Genomic DNA, 25,362 nt, shown 5'->3' on the forward strand with positions numbered 1-25,362 from the left:
CTCCAGCGACCGCCGATGGGACCTTCGTCGTCTTCATCTTCTTCATCGGCGTCGTCATCACTGTCGACGTCGCTGAGGTTCCCGGGCCAGAGGTGGCGGCGTTTGGCCGGCGGCTCGTCGGAGGAGCTGTCTTCATCCTCCTCCTCCTCTCCCTCCTCCTTCACCTCCTCGGAGGTGGTGAAGTCCGCCAGGAGAGGCGGTCGTCTTCGCTCTCCTCTACCGCTTCCTCGTCAGCAAGGAAGCGGAGGTCGCTCTCCCCGTCGGTTTGGGATTTGTCATCCTCGGACCAGACGTTGGAGTCGTGGTCCTCTTTGTCCCACTTTGTCGGGGCAAGGATGTCGTACGCCGCTTGCGTACCCCATGAGGGCGTCGACTCTCGGATGGGAGAGGACACGTGGGAAGGATCCGACGAAGAAGAAGAGGAAGAGGAAGAGGACATGGTTGCAGGGGAGGGTTTTTTGGAGTGCTACTGCGGAAGGGGTAAAGAAGAGAACTGTTCGTTGCGGCTAAATAAAAGGAGGTGGGGGTTTTTTAATTTCCGAGCAGTTCTCGAGGACATGGTGCCAAAACTGTCAAATCGTGCAGAGAAGTTGGGAAGGCAAGTCGTCATGATGAGACATGCTGCGACAGTTCTGCTCTGCCGTGACACGACCCCTCTGAGGAAAAAACGAGTGGTTTTGAAATTATCATTACCAAAACCAGGGGGCATGTGTTATCACCGGATTTTGGCTAAATCGGGAGGTGGGCCGCGATCAAGATGGGCTTGGAAGATTACATATGAAAGAACTATGAAGCGGCCTTGCACGGAGAATTTGGGCTGGTTAGCCCGTGTATCTTAGTATAATAGATTGTGTATCGATTTAGAAGTTAGAGTTTATATCGTGCACGGTTTAGTGCACGCCCTCATTAGAAAGTCCCCTGGACTATAAATATGTACCTAGGGTTTATGGAATAAACAACAACTCACGTTCAACCCCAAAAACAAACCAATCTCGGCGCATCGCCAACTCCTTCGTCTCGAGGGTTTCTATCGGGTAAGCGACATGCTCGCCTAGATCGCATCTTGCGATCTAGGCAGCACAAGCCCCACGTTGTTCATGCGTTGCTCGTACTCGAAGCGCTTTTGATGGCGAGCAACGTAGTTATCATTAGATGTGTTAGGGTTAGCATTGTTCTTCGTTTAAGCATGCTTACGTAGTGCAACCCCGGCATATCTAGCCGCCCTCACGCCTATCTCGAGTGTGGGGGCGGCACCCCGCTTGATCATTATTTAGTAGATCCGATCCGTTACGATTGCTCCTTGTTCTACAAGGATTAGTTTAATATCCGCAATAGTTTGGCCTTACAATGGGGGGGAGGATCCAGTGGCACGTAGGGTGGCGTTCGCAAGTCCTAAACGGGATGTTCCTAGGATCAACTTCATGTTGGTTTTTTGGCCTTGTTTAGGATTGGCTTACGAGCACCGTGCGTGGCCGCAAGGCCCAACCTGGAGTAGGATGATCCGGTTATGCGGTGAAAACCCTAAATCGTCGTAGATCTCATTAGCTTCATCTTGATCAAGCAGGACCACCAAGTATTCGTGCACCCCGTACGGATCATGGGTGGATCGGCTCTTTGAGCCGATTCACAGGATAACCTGAGAGCCGATCGAGGCTGGTATTTAACGTTTACATGTATGCCCTGCGGAGAGACTAAGCGAGGCACCCTCATCACCTTCCCGACCGGGTATAGGTCGGGTGGCACGCCCTTGCACTTCGCAACGCCGCGTGTGACCAGAAGAGCATTGCGGGCCGTCGCTCGGAGGGGTCTCAGCCAGCCGCAGCTCTAGGCTCCCCCCGGCTCTACAGTGTTGACACGGCCGCTGCCCGCCGGTGGGTTTTGGCAGTCAACAGAGCTATAGTTGCTTTACTCATGATTCATTATCCATTAGGGTAACTGTGTTTTGTATTACCATCTCTTTTAACAATCTGAATGTTGCAATGTGCTTATTCAGCAATGTCAGATAACCTCACCACTTCAGTAAAAGAGGTTACCATAACAACCTCATGTATGCAACCAATTAAGAGCTTCTTGGCGCCAGCATTTTTCGGGCCGGGCCGGGCCTCGGGCCAGACCAACCAAAGCCCGACGGGAAAAATCTTGGCCCAGGCCCGGCCTGGCCCAACCATCGGGCTGGAAATCTTGGCCCAAGCCTGGCCCAACCATCGGGCTGAAATCTTGGCCCAAGCCCAGCCCATCATAAGGAAAGCCCGTCAGGCCTCGGGCCGGGCCGCTTCACTAAATCGCGTAAAATCATAGCCCAGGCCCGGCCCGGCCAAGCCATCGGGCCAAAAAAATTTGGCCCAGGCCTGGCCCAGAGGCATGGTCGGATCAGGCTTGGCCCGGGAATTTCGGGCCCGACTGCCCATGGTCAGGTCTCGCCAGCATAGATGAAAGACCTCTGTTCAGTCTACGCAAGCAGCCAAACAATACGCTAAGACTAGCCTGAAACTCCCATGCCAGAGCCTGGTCCAGGCAGGGAAGCCTCTGCAACCAAACTCGCCCGGACTCACTCTGCCATAGCTCGTGTCTAACTTCTTCAATTGTGGAGTTAATTAAGCTGCTCTTCCACACAAAAAGAAGATAATTAATTAAGATACTTTTATTTTATACTACAAGAATCGTCGCATGCTAGCCACGTTTGGGTTCCTCTTTTGTCCCCATAAATTATTCAATAGAAGACGAATGTTGCATTGTTTGAGAAAGACGAGGGAATCATGCGATTTTGGTAAAGCAACAGGATTGATACTACAGATCAGGTTGGAGCGTCTTTCAGAGTTCCAATCATGGTTCCTCAGTTATAATTAAGAACGACCGAGCGATCAGTTCAAATCTTTAGTTTCGCTCTTCTCATATGCGCAAGAGATTGGCGTGCTAGCCTTCTTCGTAAATTATATCTTGTGTATCCAGTATCTAGCAATTCTCTATGTTCCTCAAGCAGTACACAATTTTTTGCCAGTGCCCAGCAAATTTTTACCAGTGCCCATCAGCAGCATAAAGAAACGGTTTTACTGCTTCTCAGGTGACTTCACAATAATTCAATCCAAATATTGAGATTCGTGCAAGTTTAAAAGGATGAGAAGATTTTCACCAGACGGCCATAAATGTCGTCTGGTTCTAAAATGAGTGAGAAACTAGTCACTCCCAAAAGGAAAATTCGGATATATTTTCTAGTTGTTATGCAAGCTACTACAGTTATCGTAAAGAAATAAGCGGTGTGCAGACAATTAACATACTTTGTTTTATATAATCACATGCTTGTATTTGAGCTCAGTCAATTCTTGGCTCCTCCTCTATGCATTTAAGAGCATCATTTAGGGAGCGATGCACCAAAAATCGCTCCAAGAGTGCCCACAGAGACCATTTGGCTTCAGCGCAGCCAAAAAAATCTATTCGGCACCCAGTCCAACACCACCCCACAGGGGGTGACCCCGGGCCGCCAGACGGAAGCCCTATCCACGGTACGTAGGATACTGTCAGGTGGGCTGTCTCTGTCATAGAGACAACAGCTCTCCACCTAATTTCTTAATGGTGGCGACGGTTCCTGAGGCGGAAGCAGCGAGACGTTCATGTGTGTCGCTGCTGCACTCCTCCACGCGATGGCGTTAATGCCCGCTGTCACTCCTTCTCGCCGCTTCCTCGTTTACTACCCACTGCTCCGGCTATAAAAGTCCGACAACGATGAGGCATCCACACTCCTCCTCGCTCCCAACCGGCCTCCACGCCTGCAAACATGTCTCGCCACATTGCAACCACGTACGCAATGCTGGGCCATGCCTGACGAGGGATCACCTCGTCAATGCCTACGTATTGTAGACTTGGGTTTCGGGAGAGAGCGACGATGGAGATTCCGGGAGCGAGATTAGGCACACGACGTACCCAGCTTCGTGTCCTCTCGGTGAAGGATCCCTACGTGCTGCTAGCAATCTAGTATATGATCACAAGTATGTTTACAGGGAGGCGCCGTAGGCGGAACTATGTTGTCTATCTGTTGTCATCCCCTCGTTGGGTGCTCTAGACGGCTATATGAAACCAGCCTAGGGTTTTACAAGAGTCCTAGTCGACTAATTCTTCGGTTGCCTTCTTGGGCCTTCTCCATATTAGGCCTTCTCCATACTGGGCCGAGCCACGTATACTAATAATGGGTACCCGAAAGGTATACCCATGTTAGTAGCCCCCTAGTGTCTAGGGAAGTCGAAGACTTGCGTAAAGACTCCAATCATAATCATCTTCGAAGTCGAAGAAATACAAGGCGAGGCCATTGATCCGGAAATACATCAGGTCAATGTCGTAGATCATGTGTAGCGTAGATGATGTCAACGATTCTCGAAGTTATTTTTCTATCGGTGCGCGGCCAGCCCTCCCAATGGGAGTAGCCCCCGAGTCTATGTGCAGGTGTTTGCACCTGGGCATAGACTCAAGTTGTACTACTCGATGAAGAACTTGACTATATTTCTGATCACAACCCCTCTTTTTATCGACTCCTGTTGGAGGACATAATGAAATCTATGCGCTCCCGATGGGAGTAGGCTCCACTCGAGTCGCAGAGTCGAGTTGAGTCTACAAACTTTTATATAATTGCAAAATCGAATGAAATTTCTGTGCTTTTTTCTCTTTTTCAAATTCTTCGAGACCAAAGAGACACTATATTTTCTTCGTTAAATATATTGTACAAGGATATTAGTAAATACGGCTGGTTTATCTGACGGATCAGGTACCAGTTAATTGCTCTAGTGGCAAATCCGTATAAACCTACTTCAAAGTCGCGTCCCCGGACATGAATTCGGGATACTGGCGTAATTCAGAACGTGCCGCTTTAGGACTTACCGAAACTGAATTGCAGCAAAATTATCGGGTCCACAGCGCGTCCGCCAGGATTTTTCTTCACATCTGTTGATGTGGATAAAGTGGCAGAGCACATTCGGGTGCGATTCCACGCCACACAAGACGGATCCTAGGGTCTTACCTTCGTGACCTTTTTACGGGTCACGGCATTCGGAGTTTTTACCGCGGCGAACGCGCTCCGAGAATATGTTGTCTAGCGCCTTGTTTGGCTGATGTAATGACCCATTTTTCGGGCTCTTCTATATTTTTCGCGGCGTGATGGGATGGCCGAATATATTGGGTTCTTCTATATTGTCATCAGGTACATCGCCGATGCTCTTGATCGGAATAATGATGAGTCAATGAACCCGAAGATTTTTCCACCCTCTTTTTTTCTCTTTTTTTTGGGTTCCTCCTTGATGAAAATTTCATCGAGTTTCTCCTTGACGAAAATTTCTTTGGGTCCTTCTTCAGGATAATTTCTTCGGGTCCTCCTTGAGGAAAATTTCTTCGGGTCCTTCTTGAGGATAATTTCTTCGGGCATCCTTGAGGAAAATTTCTTCGGGTCCTCCTTGAGGAAAATTCTTCGGATTCCTCCTTGAGGATAATTTCTTCGGGTTCTCTGTTGAAGAAAATTTCGTCGGGTTCCTCCCTGAAGAAGATTTCGTCGGGTTCATACTTGAAGACAATTTCATCGGGTTCCTCCCTGAAGAAGATTTCGTCGGGTTCTCTCTTGAAGAAAATTTCGTCGGGTTCCCTCTTGAAGAAATTTTGTCGGGTTCCTCCCTGAAGAAGATTTCGTCGGGTTCATCCTTGAAGACAATTTCATCGGGTTCCTCCCTGAAGAAGATTTTGTTGGGTTCCACCCTGAAGAAGATTTCGTCGGGTTCATCCTTGCAGACAATTTCATCGGGTTCCTCCTGAAGAAAATTTCGTCGGGTATCTCCCTGAAGAACATTTCATCGGGTTCATCCTTGAAGACAGTTTCACCGGGTTCCTCCCTGAAGAAGATTTTGTCGGGTTCCTCCCTGAAGAAGATTTCATCGGGTTAATCCTTGAAGACAATTTCATCGGGTTCCTCCCTGAAGAAGATTTCATCGGGTTCCTCTTTGAAGAAGATTTCGTCGGGTTCATCCTTGAACACAATTTCATCGGGTGGGCGACCAGCGCTCCCGATGGGAGTAGCTCCCGAGGCTCAAGAACTTGTATACTTTGAAATTTTCTTCCTCTTATTGGGCACGACGGAGTCGATGCGCGTGAAGTCTTCGAGTCCAGAAAAGAAGTCGAGCCGAAGTAGAAACCACCAAATAGTGAAAATAGATGCCGCCAAATTGTTGATGAAGAAATAGCCGAGCCCCCGAGCGCTGCTGGGGTGATGTCATGATTGTTGCTTAGGCGCCGTTTCGCAGTTGTGGCCCGCGGCAAAATCGTTGTCGAGCCCCCGAGTGTTGCTGAAAATGTTGCACCGAAGTAGTGGTCGCCTGGAATATTATGTTGTAGCTATGCTCGGGGGTAAATTCGTTGTCGAGCCCCCGAGTGTTGGCTCCATGGATACGTAACCTGTTTTTTGCTTTGCCTAGAGAATCATGACCACATACGTCTGGGTCACGATGAAAGTTGCAACATCTTCTGCTAATTTTTTACTTTCACTAGAGAATTCGATGAAATTGTCGACCCCATTGAAGCCGAAGCCATTTGAATATTAATCCATTGAATATTACTCCATGAGAGATAAAGCATAAAGTATTTGAGATGAATCCATATTGAAGATTACGCCATTAAATAAGCATATATTAAAGATGAATCCACTGATAACATAGAGGATGAATCCATTTACCCGGAAATGCACTAAGGCACTATTATATATCCATATAAGATAGATCCAGTAATAACCATAGAAGATGAAACCATTAACCCGGAAACGCATCCGGTAGTATTGTACAAGAGGAAAGCAATAATATCTATATAGATGAATCCGAAGAAAATAAATTCACTGACCCAAAGCAAATAAATCCAGTAATAATCATAGATGATAAATCCACTCACCCGAAAATGCGCCGGGTAGTATTATATTTAGAGGAAACCAATGATAACCTTATAAGATGAATCCATTCACCCGGAAGTGCACCGGGTAGTATTATATAAGAAGAAATCAATGATAACCATAGAAGATGAACCCACTGAATCGAAGATATAAATCCACTAAGACGAAAAAATACTGACCCAGAAGACAATAAATCCACTAATCCCAAAGAAGATAGATCCACTAACTCGAAGAAAATAAGTCCAATAATAACCATAGAAGATGAATTTACTAATAAAATCAATGTAGTAGTGCTTAGCCTCATCGCATAAGTGCACAACTTTTCCAATATCATAATTGCAGTTAAAGTAAATGATCATGTCTATCGTAACCAATAAATTCTCGTGTAGGAATTTATATTTTTACGAAGACGAATTACAGTCGGAGATTAGCATCCAAGACAAATTATTGTTAAAATATTCTAATGAGGAAAAATATGCATATGCATGTTCGTGCACTTGATAGTCAGGTACTTGAATACTTAATCGATAGGGTTATTGCACATATAGATTAAATAACATACTTGTGATCATATAATTGCAGTTAAAAAACATACTTGTGATCATATATACTAGATTGCTAGCAGCACGTAGGGATCCTCCACCGAGGGGATCCAAAGCTGGGTACGTCGTGTGCCTAATCTCGCTCCCAGAATCTCCATCGTCGTTCTCTCCCGAAACCCAAGTCTACAATACGTAGGCATTGGCGAGGTGATCCCTCGTCAATGGCGTCCCGCCACCGTCACCACCATTGGAGGAGGAGGCCCGAGCCGTCGCTGACAACTTCTTCGACGAGTTCAACGAAGAATATGAGGAGGAGGCGGTGATAAGGTATTAACTTGTCAACGCCTACAAGTTGTAGACTTGGGTTTCGCGGAAGTAGAGGGCAAGTAGATCTCGAAGGTTTCATCCGAAAAGGTGCTTGACTGCTAAAAACTAGGGTTGAGTTGACAATGAGATTGATCCCCTGTTTCTCTCTCGACTCCCCCTTATATAGGAGGCGGAGCCGAGAATTTCGTGATGTACAAGTTACAATACCGGGAGACTCTTTGAGTTCGTCCCGTATAATTAGAAGTCTATTCCTAATACAACTCTAACTTCCATACTCGACGCTTTATCGGGCTTCCGGGCTTCGTAATCTTCGGATCATGGGCCTTCAGTAAACCCCGGATACCTTCTTCGGCAGGCCCACTAGGGATGCCTATGTCAGGCGGTGCAGACTGAGGAGGAGGAGGAGTGGTCGGACGGGCCCGAGCTAGCAGACCCAGAGCAGGGGTCATCCTCGAGTCCTATGAGACAACAGGCAAGGAGTGCAAGGAGAGTCCGGTCGCCCAAACCTTGCAGGAATGAGACGATGCCATCATGGCCTGCAAGGCGCTGCCCTGGTCGGTTGCTAACCAGACCGGGTGCGCAAAGTCCACCCCCACGTCCCATCGAAAAAGGATGGGGTCACTGTGGAGCTTGTCGCCCACGCAGTGACTCGCAAGAACGACCACACCGCTAACTATGGCCGGTATGCTGCTACAACAGTTAGGGCCTGGCACTGTGGACACACACAGTGCTACCAACTCCATGACGTCGGGCAACTATAGGGATAGGAGGGTGATACGTCTCCAACGTATCTATAATTTCCGATGTTCCATGCTAGTTTTATGACAATACCTACATGTTTTGCTCACACTTTATAATGTTTTCATGCGTTTTCCGGAACTAACCTATTAACAAGATGCCACAGTGTCAGTTCTATTTTCTGTTGTTTTTGGTTCCAGAAAGGCTGTTCGGGCAATATTCTCGGAATTCGACGAAACGAAGACCCAACATCTTATTTTTCCCGGAGTCGGAGGCGGGCCAGAGGGCCACCACACCATAAGGCGGCGCGGCCCCAGGCCTGGCCGCGCCAGCCTATGGTGAGGAGGCCCCAGGCACCTCCCTGCGCCGCCTCTTCGCCTATAAGACCCCTTTCGACCTAAAAACGCGATACGAATTGACGAAACTCCAGAAAGACTCCAGGGGCGCCGCCGCCATGCGAAACTCCAATTCGGGGGACAGAATCTCCGTTCCGGCATGCCGTCGGGACGGGGAAGTGCCCCCGGAAGCCATCTCCATCAACGCCACCGCCTCCATCATGCTCCGTGAGTAGTTCCCCCATGGACTACGGGTTCTAGCTGTAGCTAGTTGGTACTCTCTCTCCCATGTACTTCAATACAATGATCTCATGAGCTGCCTTACATGATTGAGATTCATCCGATGTAATCGGTGTTGTGTTTGTTGGGATCCGATGGATTGTTACTATAAAGTTTATGAAGTTATTGTTGCTGCAATCTTGTTGTGTTTAATGCTTGTCACTAGGGCCCGAGTGGCATGATCTTAGACTTATTGCTTAGATTGTATCTACAAGTTGTTTGCACATGTCTATGTCCGGAACCCGAGGCCCAAGAGTGACAGCAACTGGGATAACTAGAGGGTGAAAGAACATGTCCATTACCCCATGTGTGGTTTTGGTAATTGATGACAATCCCTATGGACTAACGGTTGCTTTGAGAATCAATCTTAGGTCAAGTCCATAGCCATGTCGGACTCAAGGTTGTAAGATGGAGAAGACGGAGTACAATGATGAAGATGGTGTTGAAGAGAGACGAAGACGGTGTTGAAGATGAAAGAGAGAAGATGGCGTAGAAGATGAAGAGAGAAGACGGCGTTGAAGATGGATGAAGACGGTGGCGTGCGTACAAGATGGAAGGAGACAGTGGCGGGTATGTTGAAGGAAGACGGTGGCATGTACAATCATGAAGAGGATGAAGACGAAGCTTGCCGACTCGAGAGGAACGCGCAAGGACAAGGTTTGTGCTCGATAGGATAGTAGGTCGCATCATCGGAGAGAGCTCAAACCTTGCATGCATCGCATCGTGTTTATTGGTTCTTCTTGGTTCTTATGCATGAAACGGATTCCGGTTGCATCACATGTTGCATGTGCGAGGGTGATGATTTTCCCGATATACCGTATTGAGAGGTTACACCTCTATGACCATGAGAAAATCATCACTCACTCTTTTCCATGATTTCATCATGTGAGAAGGTAGCTCTTGTCGCCCTCTTTCCAACAAAATTGGTTTCACCGCAATCCGAGTTTCCTAGCCCGAGTTATCGCATTTTTCGTTTCGCTGAAAAAGAAAAAGAAAAAAAGGGGGCGATAGTACCGCTTGGGCTTCCGGCCCAGTACCGGACTGCCCTTCCAGGCTTACTGGACCCAAAGCGGTACCGGGCCGATACCAGGCCGGTAGTACCGTAACTATTACGGTACCAGGCCGGTACCGGGCCCGGTACTACCGGCCCGTTTTTTTCCTTTTTCTTTTTCCAGCCAAACCTGCCTTCTCCCCGCTACTGGGCCGCTCCCTTCCCGCCGGCCCACCTGTGCGCTGCCGCCACCCCGCACTGGGCTGCCACTGCCTTGGCCCAGCTACTGCCGCGCGTGGCTGCCAGCCTCGCTCGCTCGATGTGGAGAGCTGAGCGCTCGATCCCGTGGGCGCGTTGACCCGCCTCGGGGCCTGCGCCACGCGCTCGCTGCTCCCGCCCATGTCGCGCACGCTCGCCTGCCGCGCTGCTGGCTGCAGCGCTGCATGCCCGCGCATGCACTGCTGCCGCCGTGCTACCTGCCACTCGCTGCTCTGCTCTCTCTCTCTCGCGATTCAGATTTGCTCCAGTTTTGGTCCAAGCGGTAGTACCGCCCCAGACAGCGGTACTACCGGTTTGGGGCGTTTTCCATCTGTTTTCTGCGCAGTTTGCGCGCGAGCGGTAGTACCGCTTCAACAAACGGTAGTACCGCTTTGGGCGCGGATCTGACCATTTTTCCAGCCCAACAGCTATATTTCTGGCCCCCCTATATATACCTCTCTTCCACCTCCAACCCAAACACTTCTTCCCCTCCATTCTCTCTCCTCCATTGTTGACCTTGAGTTCTTTCTTCCTCCTCTTGATCCCCCCACTATTTTTTGCATATTTTTGGGGGAAAGGATAGAGGAGACCTAGATCTAGAGCTTCACCAATTGAATCCCTCTCCAAGTGAGGGGATCTTGCTAGATCTAGGTCTTGGAGTTATTTGGTGTTTCTCCACATATTTTTTCTTCCTCCCGTATTCCCCCAATAGCTTGTGTAGCTTTGTTGGAATTTGGGAGAGAAGAACTTGGGCATCTTAGTGGTGTTCTTAGCCATTGCATTAGGTGCATCGGTTTGGGTTCTCTCCGGGGTTTCGATCTCGTAGAGGGCATGTTACCTTAGTGGTGTTCTTGCCTTAGTGGTAGTGTTTCCTTGGTGGAGTGTGTTAGCCTCTTGTGGCGCATCGTTTCCTTGGTGGAGTGTGTTAGCCTCTTGTGGTGCATTAGCATCCTTGGTGGAGTGTGTTTCCTTGGTGGAGTGTGTTAGCCTCTTGTGGCGCATTAGCATCCTTGGTGGAGTGTGTTTCCTTGGTGGTGTGTGTTGCCTCTTGTGGCCGTGTACTTGAGAGCCTCCGTGTTGTGGATTTGCCTCAAGCTTGATACTTGGGTGTTTGCCCAAGCTTGTACGGGTTCGGTGACCACCCTCAAGGGTCCCTTAGTGGATCGAGGCTTTCCTTTGGTGGAAAGGCTCGAGGAGAATACGGTGGCCGTAGTGGCTCATTGGAGTGCCTCGTGCCTCCACACCGCTCCAGACGGAGACGTAGCACCTTAGTGTGTGAACTTCGGGATACATCGTCGTCTCCTCGTGCACCGGTTACTTCTCAACCCGAGCTCCTTAACCTATGCGATTTACCTTGTTATATCTATCTTGCTTGATGTGCTATACTTAGATTGTTATCACAGTGTGCTCATCATGCTAGCATAGGTTGTTGGTGCTCTTAGGCAAACCCCTAGTTGATAGGCCTTGAGCTAAACTAGTAAACACATGTGTAGTTTTATTCCTCCTAGTTTAGCTCTCAAGTAGAAGTTTTTATACACCGCCTATTCACCCCCCCTCTAGGCGACGTCCTAGTACATTCAATTGGTATCAGAGCTAGGGCTCTCTTATCTTGTTGGGCTTCACCGCCTAGAGAGTATGACGTCGACTAGTGGATTAGTGCACATTTCCTCTCTTACATTTGATGGCACTAATTATGATGCTTGGAAATTCTACATGCTTGATTATTTTTGGGGCATGCACCCACATGTGGAGCAAATTCTTGATATTGTTTTTTCTCCTCCTAAGGATCCACAAAATCCAACCTTTGAGGAGAAGAAAAACTCTTATCTAGATGCTCAAGCTACTAAAGTGCTTTGCTATGTTGTGAGTCATGTAGTGATTTCCTCCATCGCTCCTTTTGGGAGTGCTCATGAGTTTTGGACAAAGCTTCGAGATACATATGGTGGGTCCAAGACGATTGAGGATGATCGCACTCCTTCCACTTCACCAATGTGTGGTAAGACACAAGGTAATGCTATGGTGAGTGGTGATGAACATTGCATTGTTGATGGTGAGCCTTCTCTTGATGATTCTTCATCCCTATCCCATAGCAATGTTTCATCTTTGGACTTGAATACTTATAGCACTATAAATGCTTTACATGCTAGTGTTGATAGTCCTTGCATATCTTCATCCCATGTTGATATGCTTGCCTTGTCTTGTGGCCATGATAAGAATGCTTCGTTTTCCTCTAGTATTTGTGTGACTAAAAATGTAGCGAAAACCGAAGATATTATGGGCCAAGACAAGATCTTGGATGGAGCTTCAACTACTTCATCCTCTTCATCTCACGGTTCTTACACTTGCCTTATGGCTAAGGCTTCTAAGGTATCTCCTTCCTTGGAACCCTATCTATCTAGTGATGATGAGGTTGATGATATGGAAGGACTTAATGTTGCTTCCTTAAACAAGTTGGGAGAGTTAGTATTCCATGCTCTTCATGATAAGAAATTTGCTTGCTCTAACTTCAAGAAAATCTTGGATTTTTCCATTGAGAGCACAAAACTTATTGACAAAATGGAAGGGCATGAGCGCGAGTATGCAAACGAGATTGCAACTCTTAGTGAAGCTCTTAAAGAACAACAAACCACCAATGAAACTCTTGCGGAGAACTTTGCTCTAAAGATACTTATGGTAAAGGAATCTCGTGATAGAGCTTTAGAGGTGGCACATGATTTTAAAATTAAAAATGGTGAGCTAGAAATTTCTCATGCTAAACTCCTTGAGGATTTTGAGCTTCTCAAAAATGGCTCTAGGGCTATTGAGAGTGAGCTCATCAAACTCACCGAGTCACATGAGCAATTTAAGGCTCTCAACCTAATAGAGCTTCCTAAGTTGCCTTCTTCTTGTGCTATAATTGATAATGCTTGTGCTACTAACTCTACCTCTTGTGAAGCTTCCATCTTGAAGGAGAATGTTGAGCTAAGGGCTCAACTTGCTTTGCTAACAAGCAATTATGAGAAATTGGAAGAAACTCATGGAAAGCTCTCTAGCTCCCATGATGATCTTCTAGTCTCTCATAATTTGCTAAAGTTAGCTCATGAGGCTATTATGCCAAAGGTAAAATCTTGTGAGCCTCATGTGAGTACTAGCACTACCTCTCAAAATGCTATTTTGCCATGTGCTAGTGCTTTTAGTTCACCCACTCATGCTATTGATTTATCTTGTGGTGAACTACCTTCTATGCCTTGTTGCTCTACAAATCCATGTGCTAGTGCTAGTGATTCACCCACCCATGCTAGTGCTATATCTTGTGGTGAATTACATACATTGCCTTGTTGCTCTAACAATGAAGCTTCCACTTCCTCTAGTACTTGTGTTGTTACTAACCATGTAAGGGAAAGTGGACTTGGACTCAACTCCGACAACAAGAACAAGTCCACCACGCACAAGCGGAAGAAGGGACAAGGGCATGTGAAGGACCTCGCCAAGATTGTGTGCTTCAAGTGCAAGATTGAAGGGCATCATGTTAGATCGTGCCCCTTGAAGAAGAAGCCACATGGCGAGAAGAAACAAGGGAAGCGGCCTCAAGATGGAGCTCATGGTCTTCCTCAAGGTCAAGCTCAAGGTCTACCACGACTTGAAGAAAGGCCGCTACCCAAGAAGGATCAAGCCAAGGCTCCCGTTGTGGAGAAATCAAGTGAGAAGAAGGAGAAGAGAAGAACATGCTACATATGCCGTGAGAAGGGCCACATCTCCTCCTTTTGCACTAGTGGTAACTCATCCAACCCTATCTTGATCGGTGGTGCTTATTCTCTTTGCAAGGATAAGGTTGGAAATGTGTTTGCCAAATATATGGGCACTCAATGTGGTTTCTCAAAAAGAACCATTTGGGTTTCCAAGCCTATTGTGACTAACTTCTTAGGACCCAACTTGGTTGGGGACCAACAAGCCAAAATTTGATCAATAGGTACATGTGGAGGGCATGGAGTCTTGACTAGTTCATGAAGACTTGGGGGATCTTCATCATTCTCACTTCCTCAAGTCAAGTACTATTCCTTTCATCCTCTACCCATGCTCCTCCTTGTGGTAACGAGTCCTCAACTCCTTTACATTGAAAGTTACTCGCTCCCCTTTTACATGTGTTGGTTTTGTACCTTGCATGTGATTGTGTATGTTGTGCTTCCTACTTGCTTATCTTGCTTTCATGCTTATATATGTTGGGTGGCACATCATGTACAATTGTTATTTGTTGAGCCTATTGCATCTTATTGATATCTTAGTTGTTGGCTCATGTGAGAAATTAATGGACTATCCCATTTTTGGGGAGTGATATGCTTTGTGCATTTCACAAGCCTAAAATGTGCGACATAACGAATTAAAATACTATAATGTCCATTAATTATCTCACTTGGTTCTTATTTGCCTCTTGCACGAAAAATGTCTTTATCACATTATGGGGGAGTATTATGCTTTGTGCATTCTACAAGCCTAGAAAATGTGAACATTTGAGGTTGTGTCACATAGAATTGATATTATAGATTATCTTGTTCCTATGTGACATGTGTGCTCAAACAAACCCCATTTTACCATATGCTTTGTTTCTTGTGACGATGATCTTGGACATACTCACAAACTACCATATGGATATTTCCTAAATACCTCTTGTCCTTGGACAATTGGTAATAAATTGTGTGGTATTGTTCGGGATCATCCTCACACTTGGCTCTTGTGCTCAATTGCTTCATTTCTTGCCAAGAATATGTCCTTGTGGGTTAGACTCCCATGTGTCTTCCTTGTCTCTTATGTATCTCCTCTTTTCACTTGAACCTTGTTAGTGTTTTGATAAACAATGGTAGAGCGATGATCCCGCATTTGTGCATTTTGTATTCAAATGCAAAAACCTAAATGGTGCACTAATTTTGGGGGAGCTCTCCTATGTTTGCTAGAACACTCTCTTGTTTCAATAATTTGACTTGGAAGACAAACCTTTTCTTTTCGGTACTTTTGTGCCATCATGAAAAGCGTTGAGAGTTTGGTTTATTTGGAACCTTGCTTTCTTTGGGAGGTGGCTATCTCATTACTTGATATTTGGTTTTACTTTCCTAAAATGAGATAAGTCCTTGAGCATACTTGTTTTGGATATCTTGCTCTATTTCTCTTGTACCTATCTTGTGTGTGTATGTTCCTTGTGGATAAATATCTTTGTGATGTTTTCCACTTAGAGAAACTTATATACATAAGAGATGGTGCATATCTTTTGATATCCCTCTTTGTTGGAGTCCATTCCTTTATTCTTATTTGACTCTTTGATGACTCCACAAAGAACTTGGCTATGAGTGCTCGTTTTATCCTATTTGCATCTTCAAGCACTCATAGTTGTTTTTGACACAAGCTTTGAGTGATCTTGTGAGAGTGATGATGCCATGCTTGTGCACCTTATTCTTCAATGCTAATTGTTTATCTGGTGCACAAACTTTGGCGAGCTTCCACATATTACTTAGAGCATATTGTTGGTTCATTGATTGCTTGCTTCATTTGTCGAAGCTTTCTCACCTTCACATCCTCTTGCAATCTTTGATCCTCAATATAGTTTGATTTCCTCCGAATATTCGTCATTGAATATGTGCATTTGATTTTACTCACAATTATGAGAAATGCACAACTTATGGAGGAATGCTCACTATATTGGCCTTCCAAACCTTTCGTCCATTTTGGCAATCGATGCCAATGGGGGAGAAGTTTGGAGGGTTTAAGGGAATATCTTTTGTTGGTTCTTAAGCATTTTCCTTTCATGCCTAGCATTTGTTGCTTTGCATGGTTGAATATTTAGAGGATACTCCGCTAGGCTTTAATTGCCGGTATATGCAATGAAATTCAAGTTCATTCACACATGCATATATTATGGGGGAGTTTGTTCTAAATATTCAACTTGGGTTGTTAGCTAAATTCCATATTTAAACCCTCTCAACGAGATTGTCATCAATTACCAAAATGGGGGAGATTGAAAGAACATGTCCATTACCCCATGTGTGGTTTTGGTAATTGATGACAATCCCTATGGACTAACAGTTGCTTTGAGAATCAATCTTAGGTCAAGTCCATAGCCATGTCGGACTCAAGGTTGTAAGATGGAGAAGACGGAGTACGATGATGAAGATGGTGTTGAAGAGAGACGAAGACGGTGTTGAAGATGAAAGAGAGAAGACGGTGTAGACGGCGTTGAAGATGGATGAAGACGGTGGCGTGTGTACAAGATGGAAGGAGACGGTGGCGGGTATGTTGAAGGAAGACGGTGGCATGTACAATCATGAAGAGGATGAAGACGAAGCTTGCCGACTCGAGAGGAACGCGCAAGGACAAGGTTTGTGCTCGATAGGATAGTGGGTCGCATCATCGGAGAGAGCTCAAACCTTGCATGCATTGCATCGTGTTTATTGGTTCTTCTTGGTTCTTATGCATGAAACGGATTCCGGTTGCATCGCATGTTGCATGTGCGAGGGTGATGATTTTCCCGATATACCGAATCATCACTCTCTCTTTTCCATGATTTCATCATGTGAGAAGGTAGCTCTTGTCGCCCTCTTTCCAACAAAATTGGTTTCACCGCAATCCGAGTTTCCTAGCCCGAGTTATCGCATTTTTCGTTTCGCTGAAAAAAGAAAAAGAAAAAAGGGGGCGGTAGTACCGCTTGGGCTTCCGGCCCAGTACCGGACTGCCCTTCCAGGCTTACTGGACCCAAAGTGGTACCGGGCCAGTACCAGGCCGGTAGTACCGTAACTATTACGGTACCAGGCCGGTACCGGGCCCGGTACTACCGGCCTGTTTTTTTTTCCTTTTTCTTTTTCCAGCCAAACCTGCCTTCTGCCCGCTACTGGGCCGCTCCCTTCCCGCCGGCCCACCTGCGCGCTGCCGCCACCCCGCACTGGGCTGCCACTGCCTTGGCCCAGCTACTGCCGCGTGTGGCTGCTAGCCTCGCTCGCTCGATGCCGAGAGCTGAGCGCTCGATCACGTGGGCGCGTTGACCCGCCTCGGGGCCTGCGCCACGTGCTCGCTGCTCCCGCCCATGTCGTGCACGCTCGCCTGCCGCGCTGCATGCCCGCGCATGCACTGCTGCCGTCCTGCTACCTGCCACTCGCTGCTGCTCTGCTCTCTCTCTCTCTCTCTCGCGATTCAGATTTGCTCCGGTGTTGGTCCAAGCGGTAGTACCGCCCCAGACAGCGGTACTACCGGTTTGGGGCGTTTTCCGTCTGTTTTCTGCGCAGTTTGCGCGTGAGCGGTAGTACCGCTTCAACAAACGGTAGTACCGCTTTGGGCGCGGATCTGACCGTTTTTCCAACCCAACAGCTATATTTCTGGCCCCCTATATATACCTCTCTTCCACCTCCGACCCAAACACTTCTTCCCCTCCATTCTCTCTCCTCCATTGTTGACCTTGAGTTCTTTCTTCCTCCTCTTGATCCCCCCACTATTTCTCGCATATTTTTGGGGGAAAGGAGAGAGGAGACCTAGATCTAGAGCTTCACCAATTGAATCCCTCTCCAAGTGAGGGGATCTTGCTAGATCTAGGTCTTGGAGTTATTTGGTGTTTCTCCACATATTTGTTCTTCCTCCCTTATTCCCCCAATAGCTTGTGTAGCTTTGTTGGAATTTGGGAGAGAAGAACTTGGGCATCTTAGTGGTGTTAAGCGCCATTGCATTAGGTGCATCGGTTTGGGTTCTCTCCGGGGTTTCGATCTCGTAGAGGGCATGTTACCTTAGTGGTGTTCTTGCCTTAGTGGTAGTGTTTCCTTGGTGGAGTGTGTTAGCCTCTTGTGGCGCATCGTTTCCTTGGTGGAGTGTGTTAGCCTCTTGTGGCGCATTAGCATCCTTGGTGGAGTGTGTTTCCTTGGTGGAGTGTGTTAGCCTCTTGTGGCGCATTAGCATCCTTGGTGGAGTGTGTTTCCTTGGTGGTGTGTGTTGCCTCTTGTGGCCGTGTACTTGAGAGCCTCCATGTTGTGGAGTTGCCTCAAGCTTGATACTTGGGTGTTTGCCCAAGCTTGTACGGGTTCGGTGACCACCCTCAAGGGTCCCTTAGTGGATCGAGGCTTTCCTTTGGTGGAAAGGCTCGAGGAGAATACGGTGGCCGTAGTGGCTCATTGGAGTGCCTCGTGCCTCCACACCGCTCCAGACGGAGACGTAGCACCTTAGTGTGTGAACTTCGGGATACATCGTCGTCTCCTCGTGCACCGGTTACTTCTCAACCCGAGCTCCTTAACCTATGTGCTTTACCTTGTTATATCTATCTTGCTTGATGTGCTATACTTAGATTGTTATCACATTGTGATCATCATGCTAGCATAGGTTGTTGGTGCTCTTAGGCAAACCCCTAGTTGATAGGCCTTGAGCTAAACTAGTAAACACATGTGTAGTTTTATTCCGCCTAGTTTAGCTCTCAAGTAGAAGTTTTTATACACCGCCTATTCACCCCCCCTCTAGGCGACGTCCTAGTACATTCAGAGGGGAAGGCTTAGATATGAGGATCACATGTTTTCACGGAGTGTTAATGCTTTGCTCCGGTGCTCTATTAAAAGGAGTACCTTAATTTCCAGTAGATTCCCTAGAGGCCCGGCTGCCACCGGCTGGTAGGACAAAAGATGTTATGCAAGTTTCTCATTGCGAGCACGTATGACTATATATGGAAAACATGCCTACATGATTAATAATCTTGATGTTCTGTCTTAATGCTATTTCAATCCTATCAATTGCCCAACTGTAATTTGTTCACCCAACACTTGTTATTGGAGAGTTACCACTAGTGTAGATAGCTGGGAACCCCGTGTAGGGATTCGTTGCATAGAAAACAAAAAATTTCCTACCGCGAGAACGCAATCCAAGCCAAGATGCAATCTAGAAGACGGGAGCAACGAGGGGATGATCAAGACTCACCCTTGAAGATTTCCAAAGCCTACAAGAGTAGGCTCTTGTTGCTGCGGTAGACGATCACTTGCCGCTTGCAAAAGCGCGTAGAAGATCTTGATCACGGTGCCACAATCGGGCAGCACCTCCGTACTCGGTCACACGTTTGGTGTTGATGAAGACGATGTCCTTCTCCCCGTTCCAGCGGGCAGCAGAAGTAGTAGATCCTCCTTGGAATCCCGGCAGCACGACGGCGTGGTGGCGGTGGTGGTGGAGATCTCCGACAGAGCTTCGCCTAAGCTATGTGGGAGAGAGAGGTAGGAGGGAACCGCTAGGGTTTGGGAGAGGGGCGCCGGCTAGGGCAGCCTTGAGGGGGTGCGGCCATGGTGGTCTTGGTGTGGCCGGCCAGCCCCTCCCCTCCCCTCTTTATATAGGTGGAAGCCCCAAGGATTAGGTCAAAAGTCTCCGAATAAGACCCCAACATAAAACCTTCCATATGACCAAACCTAGGGGGAGTGGGACTCCCCCCCGTTCCTTTGGTGGGGTGGCCGGCCACCATGGGGAGGAGTCCACTAGGGACTCCTCCTGGTGGAGTCCCTCTGGGACTCCACCTTCCATGCTTATTTCTTCCGGACTCTTCTAGAACCTTCTAGAACCTTCCAGAGAAAATACCGGATCATTTTCAAACCTAGAAAATGACTTCCTATATATGAATCTTATTCTCCGGACCATTCCGGACCTCCTCGTGATGTCCTGGATCCCATCCGAGACTCCGAACAAAACTTCGAACTCCATTCCATATTTCCATATCTACTTTAAACGACATCAAACCTTAAGTGTGTCACCCTACGGTTCGCGAACTATGTAGACATGGTTGAGACTTCTCTCCGACCAATAACCAATAGCGGGATCTGGAGATCCATAATGGCTCCCACATATTCAACGATGACTTAGTGATCGAATGAACCATTCACATACGATACCAATTCCCTTTGTCACGCGATATTTTACTTGTCCGAGGTTTGATCATCGGTATCTCTCTATACCTTGTTCAACCTCGTCTCCTGACAAGTACTCTTTACTCGTATCGTGGTATGTAGTCTCTTATGAACTTATTCATATGCTTGCAAGCTAATTAGACGACATTCCACCGAGAGGGCCCAGAGTATATCTATCCGTCATCGGGATGGACAAATCCCACTGTTGATCCATATGCCTCAACTCATACTTTCCGGATACTTAATCCCACCTTTATAACCACCCATTTACGCAGTGGCGTTTGATGTAATCAAAGTACCTTTCCGGTATAAGTGATTTACATGATCTCATGGTCGAAAGGACTAGGTAACTATGTATCGAAAGCTTATAGCAAATAACTTAATGACGTGATCTTATGCTACTAACTTAATGACGTGATCTTATGCTACGCTTAATTGGGTGTGTCCAATACATCATTCACATAATGACATAACCTTGTTATTAATAACATCCAATGTTCATGATCATGAAACTATTATCATCTATTAATCAACAAGCTAGTTTTACAAGAGGCTTACTAGGGACTCCTTGTTGTTCACATAACACACATGTATCAATGTTTCGGTTAATACAATTATAGCATGGTATGTAAACATTATCATAAACACAAAGATATATTATAATAATCATTTTATTATTGCCTCTTGGGCATATCTCCAACAGTCTCCCACTTGCACTAGAGTCAATAATCTAGTTTACATTTGTAAAGATATAACACCTTGGCCTTCCGGTGCTTTATCATGTTTTGCTCACGGGAGAAGTTTTAGTCAACGGATCTGACATGCTCAGAAACGTATGTATTTTGCAATTCATTTGCGTCTCAACACATCACTCATTTTCTAAATGAGTCGGCATTAAATATGTTTGGTCTTCTGGTGGAACCTTAATTCCGCGGTCTGAAATATGTCACTAATATTGTCATACACAATATAGCTTCAAAGTTCTGACACTATCGGAACTACACCAAGTTCTCAAAGAACCTCTTGACTTAACATCCTCAGTCATTGTCAAAACAATGACATATTCTGCCTTCGTTTGTAGAATCCGTCACAACATTTAGAACTCTTCTAAATCTAGTATTGTGCTACTTTTTAAACAACACTTAGCCTAATTTTGAGATTGAAATTTTATTTTTATATGTGACAAAACCAATATCGGTGCAACACCTTACAGCGATTTGTTTGTCATTTCTCCATACAAAACTATTTATATATCCTTGGTTCTTCTAAAGTACACAGGGATATTCTTAGTGTTTGTCCAATGATCATCACATGAATCATTCTGGTATATGCTCCTAACATTTTAGAGCACAAGACATCTGATTGTGTACATATTAATTGTGATCTAAATCACTCATGTGTTTTTACTCATTGAGTGTCAGATACACTCAAGTTTTGTTAAAACTTCACATGACAAGAACATTTTCTTAATATTTCTATATTGAACTACTTCAATATCCTTTCTATGTACTTTGACTTAAACTTATTATGTGTTTCAATCTATCTTCATAGATCTTGACACTAAATATGTTTCGAGTCCATATCCTTTCATTGAAGTTAATTCTCAATGAAACCTTTTATAATCAAGTATATAATTACATCATTTATAACCAACTATATGTATTTACATAAAGTATTATAAATATGTCTCAGCGCTCCCACTTAATTTCTTGCAAATGCAAGCCTCTTCATCGTTCCTGATGAAATCATAACTCTTTGATCATTTCATCCGGTGAAGATTCCAACTCCGTAATACTCACTTCATCCAATTTGAAGTTCGTATACCTATCTAGTATTCCACGGACTAGCAAAACAATTGGTTGTATCTTGTATACACCTTTAATACACACTTCTGTTAAGTAATGTATTTTGCCATCCTACTATCATATCTCATGAAAGAAATATGTAGCGATTACTAGAATAATCCACATAGACTATAAGCATTGCTACGGAAGATCTAATCTTATCGTAGTAAACTCTTTGAACTTTGTCGTAAACAACTTTTCGACAAGTCGAGCTTATTCAAGGATATTCCATCCAAGTCCATCAATTTTATAGATCCATTTACTTTCAAAAAGTATTCATCTATCTTGGATTTCATGGCGTATAGCCATTTTAACGGAGTCAGTGCCCATCATAACTTCTTTGTATGCAGTTGGTTTATCATTGTTCAAAAAACAATCCTTTGTTCACATATCCTTTATTTGATCACAAAGTAAACCATACCTACAAGGTTCAATAAGTACTTCGATCTCCATGACTATAACATTTTGTAGACATGGGAGCCATGATCGTCGTGGCCGCTTCCGGAACCAATTCCGATGATGCGCTACTCTGATCATTATGCTCAGGTTCATAAACCTTATGAAGTTCTATTGTCCTCCCACTCAAATACTTCGCTAAAAACAATTTCTTGGAAATAAGTAAGAAACATTGACAAAAACTTTTGTCTTTGTCTCCATAATAGAAAGAATTCCCAATCAATTCTGTGGGATAACCAACAAAGACATTCATCCGATTTTGGTTGTAAACTTATTTACTTTATGCTATGCATTCCAAAATTTAAGAAAGGACTATTAGGGTTCATACCCATGCCATAACTCGTATGGTGTCATTTCAACGGATCATGATGATGCTCTATTCAGCGTAAAAGCGGTAGTCTCTAAAGCATAATCCACAAAAATATAATGGCATCAATATTTTATCTCATCATTGATCCAACAAGGTTTGGATACATCTCTCGGATACTCCATCATCATTATGATACTTCAAGAAACGTGAGTTGTAGAACAATTTCATAACTCTCTTAGATGTTCGCTAAAACTCATAATTTCAAATATTTTCCACCATGATCCAATCATAGATATTTGACTTTTCTATTACGATGATTTCCACTTCATGCTGAATTTTATTTGAATCCACTCAAATGTTTCAAACTTCTTCCTTATCAAATATATCCACATTTATATACTCAATTTATTGTTGGAAGTTTTCATGAAGTAGAAGAATCTCCCGCACAACTATGCCCAGTGAACCACATACATCATCATGTATATTTCCACTAAGTTAGTTGCCCATTAAACTCTTGGCCTATGAACGGTATTTTAGTCATTCTTTTTTAGAAAAGATTTGCAAGCGCCAAACGATTCAAAAAATCAGATGACTCCAAAAATCCATTTGCATGGAGTTCCTTCATGCGGTCCTTTCTAACATGACCTAAATGGCGGTTCCACAAATAAGTGGAATTCAAATCATTTGCCTTATGGCATTTTAGCGTCAGTGTTATGTATGTGTGTTTCACCATTAAGATTTATAATAACTTATCCATCGTACATGGAGTAATGTCATAATTTGAACAACTCATTGTTTTTATTTGACCCGAGCAAAATAACAATTATTAAGTTCTTTATTATAAATTATAAGGGCTAGGTAGAATGCCAATGACAAGCATAATAACACTTTATTATGTTCCAGATGTTCATTATTACCATATTCCTTATTAGTCACTTAGGCCATTGTATTCTTGTATTGCGTTGTTTTGTATGACACTTCATACCAACCAATGTGGTACTAATACCCAAGAATTTCATTGTGTGACCAAATTAGGAATACAACCATAACATCTATATCATGTATATACACCTGAGCTAGACTTTCTAGTCTTTTCTTTTCTTTCTGCCAAAATATCTTTTGTAGTTTCTCTTTTAGCTTTCCTCATTATTTAGAAAACACTTCACCTTCAATAACTTCTAGGTTTGTTGGTCAAATACCAATAACCTTGAGGTTCTTACTTTGAAGTTGATCATCATATGACAAGTGTTTCAGATTTCACTATTAGTAACTTTTTAATATGATGAACAATTTCACTCATAATTTTATCCATCATATCATGACGACTTTTCCGAGACCATGTCAGTACATGCTAGGCTCGTAAAGTTTAACCTCAGTATTCGCATGTGCAAATCGGCTTGCACCCGTTGTATGCACACGTAGAATCTATAACACCCGATCATCACGTGATGCTTCGAAACGACGAGTCTTAGCAACGGTGCATACTAAGGATGATTACTTCATGGATATGCGAATATCGTTAGTGCCCCAATAGTTGGAGGATTAGGACGCCTTGCGTCTTCAACCTTCGTACATTCCCATAAAACTTATGAGTTTATGTAGTCTCACCAAATTATATTCTATCATCTTGCAATAAGGTCTTAGATATTACATATATCTTATACCTTGATTATTTCTGAAAACTAAATTTTCAGCTCCTTACTTTTCAAACAGATTTGAACTTCAAGTTTCACGGAGACAAGATAACTTTAGGTACTAATTGAAACCATAGCTCTTTGAATCAACAATGTGAGGTTTACTAAAAGTTTGCAATAAGACTTAATCATTTCTTGATTCTTTAACAATACGGTACCGATCAGTAAAGTTTCTTGTCAGATTTTAACAGTATTTCTATCTCAATTACAAGACTAGCGCATGGTAGAATACGGATGCCAATACTACAAAATTAATTCAAAATACTACTTAGACTATGTTTATGATAATTAGTTCATGTTTTAATCTAATTACTAATGAACTCCCACTTAATACAACAACCCTCATAGTTGTTAAGTGGTACACGATCCACATCCACTACACCAAAACCGATCATCACGTGAGATGATGTAGCTTCAATGGTGAACATCAACATGTTGATCATATCATCCATATGACTCGTGTTCAACCTTTCGGTTTCCGTTGTCCCGAGGCCATGTCTGTACATGCTAGGCTCGTCAAGCAAACCCTAGTATTCCGCGTGTGCAACATGGCTTACACCCGTTGTATGTGAACGTTGAGTCTATCACATCCGATCATCACGAGATGCTTCGAAACGACGAACTATATCAACGGTGCATACGAGGGGAGAACACTTTATTATCTTGATATTAATGCGAGGGATCATCTTATAATGCTACCATCGCGTTCTAAGCAAAATAAGATGCATAAAGGATTAACATCCACTACAAGAAAAGTTCTGATAGACAATGTCTCAAAATCGTCCGCTAAGGGGTATTTTTCGTCG

At 44.7% G+C, this 25,362-nt stretch overlaps 1 protein-coding gene across 1 annotated transcript in view; it reads right to left on the reverse strand.

The window, feature by feature from the left end:
* The window catches only part of LOC124656032, a 34,195-nt gene that overhangs the window by 6,766 nt on the left and 2,067 nt on the right, over positions 1-25,362 (reverse strand). The window lies entirely within an intron of this gene.

Source organism: Lolium rigidum, chromosome 5, assembly GCF_022539505.1.
Source record: "Lolium rigidum isolate FL_2022 chromosome 5, APGP_CSIRO_Lrig_0.1, whole genome shotgun sequence".
Taxonomy (NCBI): domain Eukaryota; kingdom Viridiplantae; phylum Streptophyta; class Magnoliopsida; order Poales; family Poaceae; genus Lolium; species Lolium rigidum.